This window comes from Lithobates pipiens, unplaced genomic scaffold, assembly GCF_037356315.1.
Source record: "Lithobates pipiens isolate NorthernLeopardFrog02 unplaced genomic scaffold, aLitPip1_a1.2 Scaffold_13, whole genome shotgun sequence".
In the NCBI taxonomy this organism is placed as follows: domain Eukaryota; kingdom Metazoa; phylum Chordata; class Amphibia; order Anura; family Ranidae; genus Lithobates; species Lithobates pipiens.
In genome coordinates this window covers 9,559,409-9,575,522 of record NW_027507718.1, presented here as the reverse complement: position 1 = coordinate 9,575,522, position 16,114 = coordinate 9,559,409, and positions in this window count along the sequence as shown.

Here is a 16,114-nt window from a genome sequence, read left to right as displayed (position 1 = left end):
GCTGAATCTGGGTCACAGGAGTGCAGAACAAACTGCACTCATGTGATCCATAGCAGAAGTATAGCCAAATGAGCTTTGGTCATACTTTTCCTTTAGCTCTGGTTCACACTTGTGCGGGCAGGATTGAACATTCATTTGAATGGGCTGCTGTGCCTGCGTTTTCCTTAAAAAAGATGCCTGCACCCTTTTAAAAATGCAATGGCAGGGAAAAAGCGTGGTCTTTTTGACCATGTGATTTTTCCTGTGGTTCCCGCAAACTCAGTATGGGCTGAGATGTGGGCGGGGCTTGCCATTCAGAAAGAATGACAGCCCCCTCCTTGCACATTTCATAAGAGCAGCGCAATTTAGCTGCAGGTGGCTGTGGGTAATTAGGTGGGTAATTAGCTTAGAAAAAATGTGATTCCTGCACCCACAGCCTGCACAGTGTGAACCAAAGTCTAATATCATCTATGAGAGGTTCCATAAATGTGAACTGCAGCCAGGACTGTTGTGGTACATCATTAGTTAACAGAGAAAGCAGTTGTACTTTTGTAAGTAGGTGGGTAGCCTAAGACCCCCATACACACTATTAGATTTTCTTCAGATTTAACAAAAACATATAATATGAGGTTGAACCTTAAGAGTTTAAATTTGTATGCAATCAGGCAGGCCCTTGCACTACATGTTTTTGGTAAATCTGAAGACAACAATCTGCAGAAAATCTAATAGTGTGTATGGGGCCTTACTCACAGTGTTGGAGGGGGGGTGCTGAGGTATGCAGTCTGTGTGCTCCGGAGATCCTGAAGACTCTGCAGGGGGGAGAAGAGAACAGTGCAATGTGAGCAAACCTGCTCCCTTCAGAAGTTGTGTCTCTGGTAACTCTGAGGCAGTGCCGCTCCACCATCCTGGATCCGCCTTCCACTCTGCTCCCTCTCCTCTTGAGGATTTGTTATGCCCCGGGTGCAGTGATTGGTGGGAACAGCTGGTCTCTCTATATGTTCTGCTCTGTAGGGGGAGGTCAGTAGCTCCCCAGGGAAGGATGCTGGATGGAGATGCTGATCTCCAATATGGATGTCCAAAAACACCCCCCCCAGGGTTTTCAATTGTACTGCCCCCTTGTTCTGGCACCCTAAGGCAGTGACAGTGAGGGGAGCTGTCAAGTCCAAACCTCTGATGTCGGGGATGGGAGGGGATGATATTCGGAGCTCTGCCCCCATCAGCTTTTTGCTTATGCACAGGTTGTTTGACAACCATCCCCACTCATCCCCGACATCAGAGCTCCAATTTGACAGCTCCACTCACTTGTGGCCATATACGCTCCTGGCTTGCCCACCAACCCCTGCTATGCTGGCTAGATATTCACATTGCTGCATGTCCTGCTAGGGCAGCAATGGGTATAGGCGCTGCCCCCGAATCCAGGGACAAATCCGGGGACATATTTTGTGTGGGGACAGTGTACTCAATACAGGGACTGTCCCCGGGAACCGGGAACATATGGTCACGCTAGCCTTAGACTCTGTAGCATGCTCTTCTGCTGTATGCTTGACTCTATGCAACAGTTATACAATACTTGTCCTGATGTACTTGTTAATATATGCTCAGACCGGGGGGTTTTTTTTTTTTTTTTTACGCCCTTCATGTAATGTGCCCACATTGAAAGACCGGCTATCAGTTCCTTTATATTTTAAATCCCCTTCTCTGGCTTACATTTTCATTTGTTTGAAATTTTTACTTTCCACACATAATAAAATACATTTTTAGGGATATGTGACAACTACATATAGTAATTTATTCTGTATACATTTAAAAGAAAGAAACCAACAATCACAAATGTGAAATGATAACACATAACATATCTATTAAGAGGAAATCCAGCTTTTCAAACATAACAAAATAATTCGTAAAAATTTAGCAAAGGTGCACATTTCCATTTTTGATTTGCCTTAGTGTTACAACAACAGGTAAGCTAAATACACATTTTATAATTTGGTGACACGACCAACTGAATGTTTAGTGTAAATAACAGCTTCGGTAACTTCTAACACCGAAAACACTGAAAGAGCCTGTTTGCCTCGCAAAGCCTGTTCAGAACACCTCCAACAGATCAGGAGCTTATTACTCTTAATACATGACTGCTTCATAGCAATGAAGTCATGACAGCTGTGATTACAGGCATGAAAAGTGAAATCAGTGGAAATATTATGTGGAAGACATTTTCCCACTGTAAAGAACCAAAAACAAATTACCAAAATTAAAACGCACACGTTCAAAACACTAACACTGCTGTAATGAACACAAGCAGGGAACATAAATAATCAGACATAATTATGCCTGACAAGCGAGCCAAAGACTTGTTTTTTGTGATATATTTTGTCTAATTACTTTGTAGGATTATTTTTTTTTTGCTCATTGAAGAATTTGGCTTTTATATTTCATCTTGGGATATGTGGCTCTATTTACCCAAACTGAGTTTCCAAAATTGGATCATTTTTAGGGGGCCTCCGCATAACTCTAAAAGTTATCTTTCTTCATTTATTCATGGCAGAGAGTGTACAACTGCACAGCCCTGCCAGGCAAATTTTGACAGCCATTTTATGCTTTTATGAGGACATCCCAGTCAGCTGAATAATTTCATGTCTTGAATCATGAATCATATTATTTTATTTAACCACTTCAGCCCCAGAAGATTTTACCCCCTTAATGACCAGAGCATTTTTTGCGTCGCTTTAACTGACAATTGCGCAGTCATGCGACACTGTACCCAAACAAAATGAATGTCCTTTTTTACCAACAAATAGAGTTTTGTTTTGGTGGTATTTGATCACCTCTGCGGTTTCTATTTTTTAGGTGTATATTGATTGTTTTGCGCAAAAGATATAGCGTCTTAAAAATAGGAGATAGCTTTATGGCATTTTTATTATTATTATTATTTTATTAGTAATGGCGGTGATCTGTGATTTTTATCGGGACTGTGACATTGCAGCGGACACATCGGACACTATTTTGGGGGCTAAAAAAAGCCACTGATCACTGTATAAATGTCACCGGTAGGGAAGGGGTTAACCACTTGCTTACTGGGCACTTAAACCCCCCTCAGTCCCAGACCAATTTTCAGCTTTCAGCGCTGATGCACTTTGAATGACAATTGCGCGGGCATACAACACTGTACCCAAATGAAATTTTTATCATTTTTTTCCCACAAATAGAGCTTTCTTTTGGTGGTATTTAGTTACAGCTCGGAGTTTTATTTTTTGCTAAACAAACAAAAAAAGATGCAAAAAAAAAAAAAAAAAATCATGTTTTAATAGTTTGTTCTAAAATTTTGCAAACGGGTCATTTTTCTCCTTCATTGAAGTGCGCTGATTAGGCGGCACTGATAGGCTGCATTGGTGGGCACTGATGGGCTGCATTGGTGGGCACTGATAGGCTGCATTGGTGGGCACTGATAGGCTGCACTGGTGGGCACTGATAGGCATAGTTAAGGCGGCACTAATAGGCACAGATAAGGCGGCACCGATGGGCACAGATAAGGCGGCACAGATAAGATGGGCACAGATAAGATGGCACGGATGGGTGGCATGGATGGGTGGCACGGATGGGTGGCACGGATGGGTGGCACGGATGGGTACCACTGATAGATGGGACTGATGGGCACTGATAGGTGGCACTGATAGGTGGCTCTGATAGGTGGCACTGCTGGGCACTGATGGGCGGCACTGCTGGGCACTGATGGGCGGCACTGCTGGGCACTGATGGGCGGCACTGGGGTGCAGCACCTTTGAGGCAGATTGTGGGCACTGTGGGTGGCACTGTGGGTGGCACTGCTGGGTGGCACTGTGGGTGGCACTGTGGGCACTGCTGGGTGGCACTGACGGGGGGCACTAACTTTTATTAAATTGGCACTGCAGGGGGCAGGTGGGCACTGGCAGGGGGCAGGTGAGCGCTTACATTACTGGCCGTGATCGGGACTGATGTCCCGATCACGGCCGCCGGTGATCAGCTTTTTTTTTTTCTCCTCGCGCTGTCAGCGCGAGGAGGAATAATAGCCGATTACCGGCTCCGTTCTATCACATGATCAGCTGTCATTGGCTGACAGCTGATCACGTGATAAGGGGTCGGGATCGACCCCTTGCACGGATCGGTGATCAGGCGAGTCTCATGGACTCGCCGATCACAGAGCGCGCCGCGCGCGCGCCCCTCAGGGGGCGCGCAGGCCGCTCGTACACGGGACAACGCCAATAGACGTAGTCCTGGAAACGTAGGTCCGCGCTAATGCCGTCATTTGGCAATAGTGCGGTACCGAAGTGGTTAAACACTAGGGGATGATGATCAAGGGGTTACGTGTATTCCCCCAGCGTGTTCTAACTGTAGGGGGGATGGGCTACCACTGACATAACAGAGATCACTCCCGATGGCAGGGAACAGAAGATCCTTGTCATGTCACTAGGCAGAACAGGGAACTGCTTTGTTTCCCTGTTCTGTGTCTCCTCGCTGAGATCGTGGGCCGCTGGCAGGCACTGAGTCCGCGGGACCCACGGGCAAACTCCCGCACCACGCACCCACTATCCAGCTTTTACAGACTGACATAAAGGTACGTCAGTTTGCCCAGGAGTGCCATTCTGCCGATGTATATTGGCGTGAGCCGGGGGGCAAGCAGTTAAAGACATTGTTATGTAGAATATGTACCTGTCCTGCTGCCTGACCAGCTCAAGGCTTTTCCATTGCAGAGAACTGTCCCCCAAAATCTGCTGAGAAACTGACACTTCTAGGTATGTCAATCTCCATGGTCCTCTGTAGCTCTCATAGGTTCCTCTTTCCAAAGGAAGAAGGTTTCTGGAGCCACCAATATTATTTGGTAGGATCTTATATCCTGTTTATTTAAGATATCATTTAATTGTATCTTAAAGTGTAACTTAACTGTATCTGGGCATCACAAACTAAAAACAATGTTTAATTCAATGTAAACGCATCCATCCAGCCATGTCTCCATGCTTTATTTTGTTGAAAAATCACTTTGAAAAACGACCCCTCTGCATCAAAAACTAACATCTCTTCTTGACATTTCTCTTTATTGCAGCAATACTCCAACAGACTCTGACCTAGGCTTGGTGGTCCTCTACCCCGACGATAGCGCACATTTAGCATAAAATGTCATTGTTTTTACCTAAGTAAAATGAACAATCCTGAACAATAGGACATTTTTTAATGTACAGGTACTGTATATGGAGCCCTTGGATAGACTAGTACCTCCCTTATGATTTTGACAGATCATTGTTACTAGCATGATTTGATGCATAGCGCCCACCCTCTGACCCACTGACATCTGACCAGCGGAGCTCTTCCCTGGCACCTCCCCCCCCGCCTTTTCTTCTTTACTTACTTCTTTTGAAATGTCCTTTTTATTCCTTTTATTTGAAAGCGAAAACTAAAGGAAATATAATTTTAGGGTGAGAGAACTCCCAGAGTCTGCCATGGACTCAAAGGATGTGTGCAATCATGAAGGATTTGATACCTGATATCTCCCCACACCAGCTGGAGTTGGACAGGGTTCACTTTATCCTGACAGCATGTCCAGAGATCTCATAGTAAAGCTGCATTTCTACAGGATTAAAGACAAAATCATGAAGGAGGCCAGAACCCCCTATCACCAGTCCTCTTTATTTTAGCCTTGGAGCCCTTGGCTATTAAGCTTGGATGTACCCCTGATATTCAAGGCATTAAAACCCTTTACATTGATTTCTGTCCTTAAAGTCAATCATTCTAAGTTTCTAGCACTTAATATATCTTTAGAGGCTCCTACAGTCCGTACCCTGCAAACGTAATTTTATTTCAAATGCCGATCGGATGCTCTTCCCTATCTGGGCATTTTCTTCCATCCCTTCATACACTATACCAAAAAAATTTCCCTAAATATACAAAAAAAATCTGAAGATCTCAACAGATGGTCTAATAATCCCCCTCTTTGTTCGGTCAATTGCATTCAATAAAAACGAACATCATACCAAGGATATTATATTTGTTCAGGACTATGCCGGTTTCAATGTGTTGGATTTGAAAATGTTTAAAAAAAAAATACAGAATTTCATATGGGTGGACAAGAGAACCAGGGTGAATGAAAACATGCCATACACCCCTCAATTCAGAGGGGGACTAGGTGTACCAGACCTAGCCAAATACTACCAAGCCGTACAGTTGACTCAGCTGATCCATATTCATACGCGGCAGTCCTGTGCACTTTGGATGTCCTTGGAGTCATCTCTGTACCCAACTAAATATGTCAGTCATTTGATGTGGCTGCAAGCCAAGGACAGATTGACTATATAGTGTCCCACCCTGTGATCTTCACTAAATTTATGGGATCCGTTAACAACAATACACGGATTTAAGCCTTCTCATGCCCTTATGGCCCCACTGCTATGCAACCTCACCTTCAACCCCAGGTTTCCATCCCCAAGTTTTTTCTTTGTGGACCAATAAATGCCTGATACCTGTTGCAGACCTCTGTGACCATAGAGGTGCTTTGTCAAAACAATTCCTGTGGGGAAATTTCAGCTTCCCAACTACCTAGATAGTACATTTCCTAGCTGCTATGAATCGAACTTCTGACTTAACTTCCTCCACAGCAATGAAGTATTTGTGCAGGAACCTCGACAAACACACTGGTCACATTTCTAAAATATACAATATGTTGACCTTAGCCTCCACCAAGCAGTTCTATATGAACAAATGGGATTTAGACATCAGTGTCATGTACCTAATGGTGAGTCCGGATTGCAGAAGGAGACCTCTCTTGCGTCCCAGACTCACGGCCCCTGATAGAGGAGACAGGAGGCGCGGGAGTTGAAGGTAGCACGAGTGCCTGGCAGGATCAACAGCCGAAGGATGGATCAGGCGGCTCTCAGGAAGCTGTATCAGGGTCAGCAGGCCTTGGCAACAGGAGACAGGAACCAACAGGCAGCAGGGCACACAGGAAGCTTGCAACTGGACCAGCAGCACTTGGCAGTAGGAGACAGGAGCCAGCAGGTAGTAAGGCACACCGGAGCGATGAGACCCTCAGGAACAGGCACAAAGGGAAGTCATGCAAGCCGGGTCAAACCAGATGATCGTTACAGGAACAGATGCAGGAAGCAGAGCAGGGTCATGAAACAAGCCGGGGTCGGTAGCGGATAATCACGGATGGACCAGAGGATGAGACGGATGCAGAAGGCAATCACGGGAATGCTGTAGATCCAGCAGCAAGAGTTGAGGGGAGAGCAAGGTTTAAATAGCCCGTGCGCACGGACCGATGAGGAACTACTGCTCCCAGCAAGCCTTTCCTTACAATCAGTGAGACACTGGAAGTGGAGGATTGGTACTCAAGGTAAGCAGGCACAATAAACATCTTAAAAATTCATTAACACCTCACTAATTGAAGCATAAGGTGGTACATGGTGCCTGAGAGTTGCATCTTGCATCTTGTGTCCCCGGGCCTCCCCCTGTGCTTTAGACGCTGTGCCCTGGAGGGCACAATGTTCTACACCTTGGGGAACCTGCCCAAAAGTCAGGAGATTTTGGATTTGCAGTTACAATTTTATTTATTCACTCACTGAGGTAAACCTCACCAAATCACCATTAAAGGCACTGCTGGGGCGTCTGGTGGAGGGGACTCTGGGACACACAAGGAGGTTTATAGTGTTATAATTTCCATAGCTAGGTCATGAATATCCCCTACAATCCAGTTTAGTTAATTAAAGTCTAAATTATTTTGGATCATGGTCAACAAACGCCTTCCAGCGATCTTGAATGATAAAATTGCCTTTTTTAACAAAATCTGGAGCCCTTGGGTAAAATATCTTTAGAATTTCATAGGTTGGACTTGATGGACTTGGGTCATGATGGACTTGGGTCATTTTTCAACCTCACCAACTATGTAACTATACAGGGATATACAATGTAATACTAACATATAATCACACACATAGGTTGGACTTGATGGACCTGTGTCTTTTTTCAACCTCACCAACTATGTAACTATGTAATTATGTAATGCCTCATAGGATATTTATAATACTGTTTCTCTTGGCAGGATAGAATGCACTTCTTTCTTTGCTCTCTTTTTTTCTTAATCCCTCTCTCTTCTCTTTCTTTTTCTTCTCCCCCCCCCCCAGCCATGTGTAGTAATACAATGTCATTTATGAGTCAACTTCTGATCTGCACCCTGGAAATGTAAGGTGGGCTGGAGGTAGCTGGGGGCATTGTCTGGCCCCATCAGCCCCTCACTTAGGTGTACGTTTAAAAAACTGAGAGTTTTTTTCTCAGTTCAGTTCTCGGCAGTTCTCAGGGGAAAATTATCTCATCTGCAGCCAGTTTATGAAACTGAGAACTTCAGTTCTCAGAGGGAGAACAGAGGAGAAGTGTCTCCTCTGAAAATGTCTGAGATCAGTTTACAAGTGGGTGGGCTGCCTGTGATCTTGTGAGATATTGTGAGATTACGGTGCAGCCAAGTTCAAAAAGTGAAACTAAAGTTTAATAAAACATGTAATTACATGCTTCCAGCCACCTCCATCAAATCATTCTCTGCAGCTATTACCTTTTGTACCACCACCCCCTCCCTTTAGAATGTAAGATCTACGAGCAGGGCCCTTCTGTACTTTTTGTATTGTACTGCAATTGTGTTGTCCCCCCTATACATTGTAAAATAATGCGTAAACTGTTAGCGCTATATAAATCGTGATTAATAATAATAATTATATATATATATATATATATATATATATATATATATATATATATATATATATATATATATATATATAAATATATATATATATATATATATATATATATATATATATAAATATATATATATATAAATATATATATATATATATATATATATATATATATATATATATATATATATATATATATATATATATATATTCATATGTTTGATGTGTTTGTGTGTGTGTATATATATATATATATATATATATATATATATATATTCAATATAAATCTTTGAAAAGAAAGTATTTTGTGATATCTGTTTGATAAGTTCACAAAATACCTGTTAATCCTGGCACCCTACCTGTGCTGACTGTTATCAATTGCATTGTTCTCCAGGGACTACAGAACCAGACGCCTCTCTGTCATGAAAAATATGAGGGGGAAAGGTTTCCGTATCTGTTTTCTGATCGTGGGTTCAATGCTTACCAGGCCCCTGCAGGATATTGCCCTTGAGGCATCAACACATATACATGGTGTAATCACACATAGGAAAGTACTCTGAGACACATTATAATTATTAACATTCCACGTGTATAGAGCCAAAGGCTGGTGGTGCCTCGGGGCAACTGCACCAAAGAACCTAACCATGAAGGTGTCAGCGGTAAGCTATAAGATAGGGCAGGTGCACCTGAGCTGTAAGAACAAATCATCTTTCACCCTGTCATCACATCAGATGGAGATTGTAGAAAATGCAACCAAGGGTTCCAAACCCTCTCAAATTTGAGTACTTTGTCTTGTAATGTGCAAATTAATTTTTCATGCAACATAACCCAGGTAGGTTTATGCTTTATAACAAAGATGTCTACACATTTTTGCTGCCAGAAACATAAAAAAAGATTTAAGAGAGCAGTCTGAGGCTGCTTTGGGATATTTATCATGGTGGATGAAAAAATAAGATTGTACATCCTTGTCCAATACTGCTTGACCTTGGGATAAGTCCACTAGATATGATATATTGAGCCTTCTTGGCCACTAGTGATGGCCGAACGGTTCGCCCGGCGGTCGTTTCGCTGCGAATTTCAGCTGTTCGCGGTCTGCCCGTTCGGCAGACTATTGGTGCCGTTCGCCCGGCGGACTTCCGTGTTTACTGTGTAAAAGAACTTTGACCTATGATGACACATCCATCATGGGGTACAGGACAACCAATTGAGACATTACAGCACATGGACACTTGGACATTCCCCCTAACTTATAAATACACCCGATCCGGCGGCCATTTTACATTCTTTCTTCTGTCACTATAGGGAGAAGTTGCTGTGTGGAGTAGGGAGAGATTACAGTGACCCAAATCACTAGCTATTTGGTACACAAAAGTTCTTTTCAGGACTGGTATAGGTGTTAGGTGTAGTTCAGGATAGGCAGTGCTGTGCTAGTGATTGTTGCAGCAGCCTGAGTGTCTTTTGTCAGTTTAGAGAAAGGGACAGGACGGTGTGTGCTGCAGGGACAGCCAGTTTAGTCATGAGCTGTTACTATCAGGTCCACAAAAGTGCTATTTCAATTATTGTTCCAGTAGCCTCTGTTTTGTCAGTTTATATAGGGACAGGCAGGAAGCAGTGTGTGAGGCAGTGAGGGTCAGTTTAATCAGTAGCTGTTACTATTAGTTCCACAAAGGTTCTTTTCAGGACTGGTATCAGTGGTATGGTAATAGGCTTGTACACGTATAATATTATTTCTTCCAAATATAGAAAGAATATTATACTTGACTGCTGCCCTTCTGCTGCAGTCTGCTAATCATTCACAACCCACTTGTTCCACAAAGCTCCTTATAAGGACTGGTAACTTGGTCTGTCTAGGATGCTACAGTACATAGGGTTGAGTGAGGTACAGTCTGCTACTCTATAAGGACTGGTATAGGTCCACAATACATAGGGTTGAGGTTCACTACTGCTGACCGCTGCCCTATACTGCAGCAGTCCTTCATCGGTATAGGGACTGACGTACAGTCTGCTAATCACTCACACACAACCTACTTGGTCCACAAAAGTCCTTATAAGGACTGGTAAGGTATAGGGTACTACAGTACATAGGGTTGAGTGAGGTACAGTCTGCCATTCTATAAGGACTGGTATCGGTCCACAATAAATAGGGTTGAGGTGCACTACTGCTGACCGCTGCCCTATACTGCAGCAGTCCTTCATCGGTATAGGGACTGACGTACAGTCTGCTAATCACTCACACACAACCTACTTGGTCCACAAAGGTCCTTATAAGGACTGGTAAGGTATAGGGTACTACAGTACATAGGGTTTAGTGAGGTACAGTCTGCCATTCTATAAGGACTGGTATCGATCCACAATACATAGGGTTGAGGTGCACTACTGCTGACCGCTGCCCTATACTGCAGCAGTCCTTCATCGGTATAGGGACTGACGTACAGTCTGCTAATCACTCGCACACAACCTACTTGGTCCACAAAAGTCCTTATAAGAACTGGTAAGGTATAGGGTACTACAGTACATAGGGTTGAGTGAGGTACAGTCTGCCATTCTATAAGGACTGGTATCGGTCTACAATAAATAGGGTTGAGGTGCACTAATGCTGAACGCTGCCCTATACTGCAGCAGTCCTTCATCGGTATAGGGACTGACGTACAGTCTGCTAATTACTCACACACAACCTACTTGGTCCACAAAGGTCCTTATAAGGACTGGTAAGGTATAGGGTACTACAGTACATAGGGTTGAGTGAGGTACAGTCTGCCATTCTATAAGGACTGGTATTGGTCCACAATACATAGGGTTGAGGTGCACTACTGCTGACCGCTGCCCTATACTGCAGCAGTCCTTCATCGGTATAGGGACTGAGAGTTTTGTCACAGGGTCATTTAAAAAATGACAGGCAGAGGAAAAGGCAGGCCCTTCCACAGGGGTGGTAGGGGTAGGGCAGGAGCAACAGTCTTGAGCCAAAGTGGGAAGTTGCAGAAGGTGCGTTCAATTACTTTAAAGGACGCACCAGACTTGGTTGAGTGGCTCACTCAGCCTTACTCTTCTGCACCCTCCTCATCCTCTCGATCTGCACCCTCTTCTTCACTCTCTGCTATGTGCACCCCCAAAGACACTACCACCAACAACACCACCACCACCACATACCTTCCGCTTGAGTCACAGGAATTATTTTCCGATCCATATCAAGACATTTCTGATGCGCAGCCACTCTTGGTATTGGATCAGGAAGAGGAGGCAGCAGCAACCGCTACTCAGCAGTCTGACGACAGTACCCAGATCAACCCAAGGAGGAGGTTGGTCCCCGGTGTTGCTGCCTACTCCGAGATCTCTACTTATAGCGGTGGGGAAGGTGACGTTGATGATGACGTGTCTAGTGATGTCACGTGGGTGCCCACAAGAGAGGAAGAGGAGGGGAGTTCAGAGGAAGATATGGACCAGCAGATAAGGAGGAGAAGCAGGAATAACTTACATTGCACAGGAGGGACAAAGCAGACTGCAAATGTATCAGGAGCGAGTCATCGACCATGTACGGTCACATCTGGCGCTCCCAGGACACCGGAACATGGCTCCGCAGTGTGGGCTTTTTTTAACGTGTCCGCTGCTGACAATAGCGTTGCCATCAGCAATCTTTGCAGTCAACGCATTAGTCGCGGCAAGCCCAAAACTCACCTAGGGGCGACCGCCTTAAGAAGGCACATGAGCAGCCATCACCGAGCCGAGTGGGAGCAACGGAACACACAAAGCCACACTGCAGGCTCTCACCATCCAGCCTCGTCTTCTACTTCTCCTTCTCCTCTCTCCTCACAATTGTCCTCCACTCCACCTTCCATCACGCCAAGCTCACGTTTTTCTGCAAAAAGGCAGGCTTCCGTGGGCCTAATGTTCGAGCGTAAAAAAATAATGATGCCGGATAACCCTCTTGCCCAACGGTTGACGGCTGGCTTGTCAGAACTGATAGCCCGCCAACTACTGCCATATAAACTGGTGGACTCGGAGGCCTTTCGTAAATTTGTGGCCATTGGAACACCACAATGCAAGGTCCCAGGAAGGAAGTATTTCTCACAGAAGGGCATCCCAGAGCTATATGGCCATGTTCAGCGGCAAGTGAATGTATCTCTGGCACACAGTGTCGGTGCCAAGATACATCTGACCACAGACACGTGGTCTAGCAAACACGGGCAGGGAAGGTATATCACTTTTACTGCCCACTGGGTGAACCTTCTGACGGCCGTCAAGCATGTAACCCGTGGCACCCGTGTAGATTTGGTTTTAGCGCCACGGATTGCATGCAGGCCTGACTCTTCTTCTCCTCCTCCTCCTACTCCACCCTCCTCCCTCTCCTCCTCGGCTGACTCCTCCTTTTCCACTGCTAGCGTCTCTTCCGCTGCACCGCCCATGCTCCCCAGAACCTATTCGACATGCCAGGTGAGACGTTGCCATGCCGTGCTGCGTCTGTTGTGCCTGGAAGCCAAGAGCCACACTGGCCCGGCACTCCTTTCAGCTTTGCGTTCACAGGCAGATCAGTGGCTAACACCGCTCAATTTGACAGTTGGTAAAGTGGTGTGTGACAACGGTGCCAATCTGCTTAGCCCATTGAAACAGGGCAAAATCACGCACGTGCCATGCATGGCACATGTCTTAAACTTGGTCGTGCAGCGATTCCTTGTCAAATACCCTGGGGTCCAAGACATCTTGCGGCAGGCAAGGAAAATCTTGGCCCATTTCAGAAGATCTTACACGGCCATGGCTCGCCTTGCTGACATTCAGCGGCGACACAATCTGCCGGTCAGACGTCTTATTTGCGATTGCCCGACGCGATGGAACTCAACCTTCTATATGCTTGATAGGCTGCTCCAGCAGAAACGTGCAGTTAGCGTCTACCTGTATGAACTCTGCGGCAGAACCGGTCCTGGGGAGCTGGGGGTTTTTTCACCGCGCCAGTGGCTGCTCATGTGCGACGCATGCAGACTTCTGCGCCCATTTGAGGAGATCACCAAACTGGTCAGTCGCAGCCATGGCGCCATCAGTGACATGGTACCTTATGCCTTCTTTATGGAGCGTGCATTGCGTCGTGTCATTGATCAAGCTGTGGAGGAGTAGGAGCGGCAAGATGAGGAAGTCGCAATGCTGGATGAATTCCCAGGGGGGGCTACTCTATCTGACACAAGTCAACAACAGGAGTCTGAAGAGGAGTCAGAGGAGGATGGTGCTGGGGTGGATGAGGAGGAGCAAGAAGAGCATGCTTTAAACCTTTCTGGGATCCCTGTTGTGTGTGGATGGGGAGAGGAGAATGAAGAGGACGACATTATCCTGGATGATGAGCAGGAGCCAGGCCACCACACCGCTTCCACTTTAGTGCAAATGGGGGCCTTCATGCTCCAGTGTTTTAATAGGGACCCCCGTATAAAAAGCATAAGGGTCAAGGACCAGTACTGGGTGGCAACGTACTTAGACCCCCGGTACAAACACAAAATGGCGGAAATGTTACCGCCGTCACAGAGGGCTGTCAGAATGCAGCACTTTCAGGCCTTGCTTCGAGAAATGCTGCATTCTGCTTTTGCGTGCGCTGGCAGAGGAGCAATTCCCACTCCCAGAGAAGGAGTTGCGGGTACCAATCCAACAGCGCCTGCAAGAAGAGGCCGGTTTGAAGATGTGTTGGTGACTTCGGATATGAGGTCATTCTTTTAGCCGACCCATTGACAGGTGTCATCTGGATCCAGCATCAGGGAACGCCTAGACCATCAGGTGTCCGACTAAATCGGGTTAACGGCCGATGTGGACGCTCTGAGGAGTGATGAACCCCTGGACTACTGAGTGGGCAGGCTTGAACTCTGGCCAGAGCTTGCCCAATTTTCAATCGAACTGTTGGCTTGCCCCTCATCCAGTGTCCTGTCCGAAAGGACGTTCAGCGCAGCAGGGGGGATCGTGACCGATAAGCGTACTCGCCTAGCTCACGACAGTGTTAACTACCTCACATTTCTAAAAATGAATGAGGCATGGATCTCGGAGGAATTCAACACATGTGAGCAGTAGACCATGTATATGTCTATAAACAATTTTTTTAATCGAGCACAGAGACCTTCTTTCTTCATTTGGCTCACTTCCTTGTCCAAAAAAAGCACACCGTATATGCCCGTACCCTCCTCTTTGAAGAGGTTGAGCGGTGTCAAATTTCTACTGGGGCTGCTTATTATGAGGGGCTCCCACCATCCCTGTGCTGTGCTGACATCCTCCTGGGGCTGTACCTCTGCTGTGCATATTATGAGGGGCTCCCACCATCCCTGTACTGTGCTGACTTCCTCCTGGGGCTGTACCGCTGCTGTGCATATTTTGAGGTGCTTCCACCATCCCTGTGCTATGCTCATTATGAGGGGCTCCCACCATCCCTGTGCTGTGCTGACTTACTCCTGGGGCTGCTTATTATGAGGAGCTCCCACCATCCCTGTGCTATGCTGACATCCTCCTGGGGCTGCTTATTATGAGGGGCTCCCACCATCCCTGTGCTATGCTGACATCCTCCTGGGGCTGCTTATTATGAGGGGCTCCCACCTTCCCTGTGCTATGCTCATTATGAGGGGCTCCCACCATCCCTGTGCTATCAGTGCTGTATATCACGGTGCTGATGTCAGTGCTCTCTGTCACGGTGCTGCTGTCAGTGCTGTATATCACGGTGCTGGTGTGAGTGCTTTATGTCACGCTGCTGATATCAGTGCTCTCTATCACGGTGCTGGTGTCAGATCACTCTATCATGGTGCAGGTGTCATTGCTGTATGTCACGCTGCTGATGTCAGTGCTCTCTATCACGGTGCTGCTGTCAGTGCTGTATATCACGGTGCTGGTGTTAGTGCTTTATTTTACGCTGCTGATGTCAATGCTCTCTATCACGGTGCTGGTGTCAGATCACTCTATCACGGTGCAGGTGTCATTGCTGTATGTCACGCTGCTGATGTCAGTGCTCTCTATCACGGTGCTGCTGTCAGTGCTGTATATCACGGTGCTGGTGTTAGTGCTTTATGTCACGCTGCTGATGTCAGTGCTCTCTATCACGGTGCTATTGTTAGATCACTCAATCACGGTGCAGGTGTCATTGCTGTATGTCACGCTGCTGATGTCAGTGCTCTCTATCACGGTGCTGCTGTCAGTGCTGTATATCACGGTGCTGGTGTGAGTGCTTTATGTCACGCTGCTGATGTCAGTGCTCTCTATCATGGTGCTGCTGTCAGTGCTGTGTATCACGGTGCTGGTGTGAGTGCTTTATGTCACGCTGCTGATGTCAGTGCTCTCTATCACGGTGCTGTTGTCAGATCACTCTATCACGGTGCAGGTGTCATTGCTGTATGTCACGCTGCTGATGTCAGTGCTCTCTATCACGGTGCTGTTGTCAGATGACTCTATCACGGTGCAGGTGTCATTGCTGTATG